This window comes from Choloepus didactylus, chromosome 24, assembly GCF_015220235.1.
Source record: "Choloepus didactylus isolate mChoDid1 chromosome 24, mChoDid1.pri, whole genome shotgun sequence".
NCBI lineage: Eukaryota > Metazoa > Chordata > Mammalia > Pilosa > Megalonychidae > Choloepus > Choloepus didactylus.
In genome coordinates this window covers 18,047,756-18,053,964 of record NC_051330.1, presented here as the reverse complement: position 1 = coordinate 18,053,964, position 6,209 = coordinate 18,047,756, and the positions used below count along the sequence as shown (strand labels likewise).

The 6,209-nt window shown below is 38.2% G+C and overlaps 1 pseudogene; it reads left to right on the top strand.

Annotated features, from left to right (window-relative positions):
- The first annotated feature begins 2,126 nt into the window (after nt 1–2,126).
- LOC119519928 lies at nt 2,127–3,193 on the top strand (annotated as a pseudogene).
- Nucleotides 3,194–6,209: the final 3,016 nt, after the last annotated feature.

Genomic DNA, 6,209 nt, shown 5'->3' with positions numbered 1-6,209 from the left:
TGCCTTGGCTTGTGGGCCTAGCACACTCCTAATGCAGCACCCTGCTGTCTGTGGAGGTTTTCAAAATCTTTAAATGACTTGATTGCTTTTTGTACTCCAAGCTGCTTCCCACTGGATAACCTCACTCTGATATCACACACCTACAGTAGTAGCACAGTCATTAGATTTCATTTTCCTTCTCACTACTTAAGAGATGATAATGGAAAACATGAAAGAACACTACAAATAGAACCTCTGAGGTAAGAATTATGGTAAAATGAATTGAGGGATAGGAATCCCATTTGGTAAATTCTGACTTTAATACCTAATTCTAGGTTTGTTCTTAAAATTGGAATAAAAGAATCAACATGGAGCAGAGTCATTCAGTGTGCTTCACTTGGCTCCAGCACCAACCTCACAGTAGCCCTCTAAGTAAGGGTCTGTTTTCCTCCTCTTGGTACACAGATGGTATGAGAGAGGCAAGGGGAGGTTAAGACACAACTTCAGATACATAGATGAGGTCTAGTAACAGGTGGGACTAAAACTCAGACTGCCAAGATCCAAATCAACTTGATAACACCTACTAGGGTGTGATCATAGGTATGCCAGCTCATTGTAGTTACTCATTACTTTAGATCATGGAGGGGAAGGATCTAGGTGAGACTTGGGTGGGTCACTGGTAGTGAGAAATATTTGCAGAAAGGAAACTGTAAATGTTTCTGTGATTTTTTCCAAATCATTTACTTCTTGCCTGCCATACTCAGATTCCTTGATCTGACAGAACTTTATAACTATAGAGTATTCAGTCTCTTAGAATTACACATTATTTGTAATCTCATTAATTTTCCATTCCCTGGGGACTATGTTCACTTATCCTAATAGGAGCTGTCATGCATGTCTTATGAGAATGACACCAACAAGATTTCATATCATTCAGGAAATGAGAGTTGATCTTGAGATGTAGTGCCTCATTTCCTGCATTCTTAGATTTCTTTCTCAAGTTTTTCTTAAGGCAGCTCATCTCCGGTATGATAGGTAATAGGTATTAATAGGCATTATTCAAGGAAGTGTTCTCCTAGTAAAATTTCTGTCATAAACACAAAGATCTTTGTGATCTGATGATCACCTATTTTTCTGTTAATAAAGCACACTAAATTTGACTAAATAAAAATAGATATCTGCTGCCAAAACCATGGCCAAAAACAAAGAATACAAAAATCAACAAGCCAGAGAAACTATACTGTATTTAAGGCCAATAAACAATAAACAGGAATAAATTTTTGCCAGACTTATGGAAAATAAAAGAAAGGTCTGTTGAGTTTCCTTTACTGTCATCATGAGAACCATGCAAGAGTGTGGGGGCAACAGTGAATTGGATGGGCGGGACCTAGAGACAGTGGAGGATCCACAATCACCCTCACAGTTTAGGGAGCCCCCTGCTGGGCTTCTGAGACCCCTGCTTCTCTCTGAGCCCTGTTCTGGGAAACTGGGTGGGGTCTGCCCTGCTTTGAGCTGGCAGTTTTATCCTGTATGGGTCACCATCCCAGAGCTGCAATAAATTAACCAGCAAACTGTGGGCGTCTCATGCCTGGACTGGGACAGAGAGTAGGTGGCATGGAGGAGGGGAGGACTCTGGGAAGGTGTGGCCTCTGCAGAGGGAGTAAGGCAAGAGGATGTCACAGACATCCCTTTGAGAGGCACCTGGAGCCTCAGCCAGGGATTGACAAATGGACAGGGGCCTGATGTGGACAGAAGTGTCTGGGAGCAGGGCTCTCTGTCGCCTGTTCTTTCTGCTAGTCCTTACTTCCTGATGTCTTTGGTGTTAGCTCTGCTTAGGAGTCCCCTTTACCTGGGCTCAGTCTCTTGGAATTGAATAATCTGAACAAAATTTCAGTGATTAAGTCTTATGGCCAAGAGGGGGGCACAGCCACCAATATACTGTGAGCACCAAACTTCCTGCACTGTGCTCTGTCAGCTGAGGTTTTTCTCTTTATCACGGGGCCTACAGTAATCTGGATACACATCAGCCCTCAGTCATTTGGGTCAATACTTAACTAAAAATAACATCTTCAAGGGTCACATTTACAATGTGTTCACATCCATAGGAACATGGATTAAGATTAAGAATACATCTATATTGACATTATATTGTCAATGGATTTCATGAGGTGAATAAACTGCAAGACATGTTGGATGGATTCATTAAGAAATTTATTCTCTGTCCTGAGTGTGAGAATCCTGAAACATATCTGCACATCAATCCAAAGGAGCAAACAATACATAATTCTTGCAAAGCCTTGGCTATTGAGGCATGCTTGACACAAATCATAAACTCTGCACATTCATTCTGAAAAATCCACCTGAGAATAGTGACAGTGGTACAGGAAAGAATGAAAAGGAAAAGAAAAATTGGAAGGGCAAAGACAAGGAAAGTGACTCTGTATCCAGAAGGGAGACACCATCACCACCACCACCAAGTGAAATCAGTCCTGCTCCATATGCTAGGGAAGAAAAGAAGATGATTGGGGGAAAGATAAAACTGAAGAAGCTCAAAGGCACAGAATGAATAAAATCAGTGACTGTGCAAAAGTTTTGATGCTCAGTGATGATTTGGAAAGGACTGTTGAAGAGCGGGTTAATATCCTATTTGATTTTGTTAAGAAAAATAAAGAAGAGCATATTATTGACTTATCTGACAAAGAAATTGTTGCTGAAGCAGAAAGACTGGATGTAAAAGCCATGGGCCCCCTTGTTTTGACTGAAGTTCTTTTTAATGAGAAGATTAGAGAGGAAATTTAAAAATACAGGCACCACTTCCTCTGGATTTTGTTGTAACAACAAAGAAGCTCAGTGGTACCTTCTTCATGGTTTGGAGTGAGTGGTAGCCATGCATAAGGCTCAGCTCATCTCCAAGATTCCACGTATCTTGAAGGAGATGTATGATGCAGATCTTTTGGAAGAAGAAATCATCATCACCTGGTTGGAAAATGCCTCTTGGGAATATGTCTCAAGGGAACTTGTCAAAGAGGTTTGTGTCAAAGCAGAATTGTTTATAAAATGTTTGAAGGAAGCAGAGGAGAAATCTTCTGGTGGTGAAGTGGGAGAGGAAGATGAGAACATTGAGGTGGTGTATTTGAAGACTGGCAGTGTATCTAAAGTTGAAACTGCGAAGTCTGACAACAAGGATGATGACATTGAAATTGATGCTGTTTAAAGTGATGGATGCAACCTAGTTTAAAAGTGTTATACTGCAATTTTTTCTCCATTATCAGCCAGAAATGCAATGTGTGTGCAAAAGCTAAAATGGCTTAACATCATGTTACATTTTATCCTAAAAATGTTTTACTGTGAGTGGTCTACAATTAAGCCCAAAGACACATCTAGGGAGTCCATACATATCAGTTGGCAAATACAGTTTGCTTATTCATAGTATGTTTCTTTTTGAAAAACTAGTGGTGGACACGTGGATCACATTTATACAGTTATGACACATCAAGATTTGGCTTTGACCATTCAGATTTTTGGCTCTGAATGACTTAAGCTGAAATGATTGGCTCCTTTTTAATCTGTTGTACCATCATTTAACCTGTTAGGATTTTGGGAGCCTTTTAGATATGATATTGTTAGATGCTGAGACTATAAAACTGTCTTCAGCAGAATGTAAACCTAAACTTGTTTGCAATAAATTACCTTATTTGGGCATTCAGAAATACAGTTCATTTTAAGTTTTCTCTTTAGTCCCTCAAATTGGCATATGGTAATGTACGTTCTTCCCGTGCCAAGGTGGACTGATAATCAAATGGAAGTGCAACACCTTTATTGTACTGAGAAGTAAAAATTGCCTGATTGTCCTATTCAGCATTTTAAGAGCAGGTTTTGAAACTTGAATGTTTTGTTTTGCTTTCAGTTTTTGTACACTTGCCCCAAATTGTAGTCTTTGAAGTCACGTGCATTGCACTTTGGAAGAGCAGGGGAAATTATTATATTAACAAAGAAGCATCTTATGTGCATGTAGCTATTGCTTTGTACTGAGAGAAAACTCTCAAACTTAAATAGCAAGCTCTATGATTTTGTTTGGGGTAAGCAGGAAAATGTACACTTAATATAATCCCTATCAAAAACTGAGCATAATTTTTCAGTTTTTACCTTTACGGTTTAGAATACAATTTCAAGATGTTTAGACATACTGCATCTTTTGTTCACTGTGTTTTTTCTCTTGATATTGTGGTGTCTTCTTTAATGCCTTCTACATTTGGACATAGTTTATGCTTTTTAGATTTTGGTTGCTAATCTTGCCAAAATAAGTGTTACTAAGCCTCTAACTTGACCCCCACCCCCAATGTCTTATTTAAAAAACACAAAGCTAAAAGCATACCTCTAAGTCAAAACCTATATTTTGGTGTAAGACTTGGAATATTTTTTGCTTCACGTTTAATATAGCCAGATACCCAAGAAATCTGTGATGATTGTCACTGGGTGCAGGTGACAGGGCCTGACCCAACCCACCCAGGGCTTTAGATTTGGGCATGTATAGGTTGATAATTTCCTTGCGTATCCCTTGCACAATTAGCTAAAGTCACTTGGTATGGGTTCTGACTATATCTTAATAGTTGTCTTTTTCAAGGTAAAAACTTACTGCATTTATCCCTTTCCATGAAAAGTGCATTGTGAGAATCAAGAATCCATAGAGCTAATTCTGTTATCTGGAGCACTGGTTTCTACCATTCACCTCTCTTGAATCCTAATCCTTTGTGACCTTCACAGATTTTAATGAAACCTCAATAACAAATGTACATAAAAAGTTTTCACATTGAAATTATACAAACATTTGATAGACTAAGACCTTGTTAGTTTGATATTTTAAGGAATTGAAACCTAGCAATCTCACTGGAGAAATAAGAATTGGTCTCCAGTTCCCTTTTGCTAGAATATGGTGAGACTAGAGTGGGGGCTGAGACTGGAGGGAATGTGCATTGTCACACCAAAGATAAGTTTCTGCAAATTCACACCTCACCTACGTTTCAAATTCTTTGCTGCAATGTCAGTTTGTTTTCATTATCTAAAATTCTATAGGAGATACTGGTGGCCTAAACTAAGTTGCACTCAAAATACCCAGGGTCAAGCTAATGATATTGTGTTATAGAGCTTTTCTTTTAATCTGAAGGAAAAAGATGTTCCATACTTCTAAACCCTAAGAGAAAATATTGACTTAGGCTGGTGTTCAGTCTGGTGCTAAACTTCAATGAAATTCAAATTCACATAACCTAAATTTTATTCAAAGTGGTTATCTTAGTAGAGTAATCCTTCACTTTGTTCTATTCAACTGTCTTAAAAACATCCTGTTTCAGAATAAAATAAATATATGCACTTATTTACTTTTATATAATTCAAATAGTGCTCTTTAAGAATTTTTGTGTAATTTGTTATTACCATCCAGAGGTATAAGAATATTCATTGAACAGGCAGACAAGACAGTAATAGAAAGTTAGCCACAAGAAACAGAAACACAGAAATACTTTGAGAGGGACAAATATAGGATTGAATATACATCATTTCATCCCATTTCTACCCTTTTTCAGAACAATTCTAATTATAATACAGTGTTCTTTTCATAGAGTCATTTCTCTCCTTATTTTAAATCATATTAAGCCTAGATTGTGTTACAGAAATAAACTTTTTTTCTCATAGGTTCATAAATAAAATCTTTTCAATATTTTTAAATACATCCAAAAAGTTCCCATTCTTTCTCCCCTTCCTCCTCTGAGGAGGAGTCTATGGGGTCTCATGCTTTGGGGTCCTATACAAGAAAGATGGAAGTTCGTGCTTTGCAAAAACAGAGGGTGCCACTGGGTAGTTTATAAGGGTTAGGACAAGCAGGGTGTGAGGACAGAGTTTGGGCAGGGCCTTGTGACACAGGGTGTGGAGATATGTTATCAACAGAGATTGGGATGGGGAGTTTCAATGCTTTGTTTATAATACATTTTTTCCTCCCATGAGGAGGTCTGATGACTTTTAATGTTTGTCCAGGTCAAGTAGGGGCCTATGTGAAATTACTATGGAGGGGAGGGTGCCCAGGCCCTGGGTCCCCACCATGTTAGACTGTTTTACCATCTCACTTTTATAAGGTGAAAGAACACATCCTTTATAACAGTTTTCCTTTAAGCATGAGAATTGTTTTCTGAAAGAATAAGGTCAGAATAAATATTAACAAGGACATTATTCTGATATAA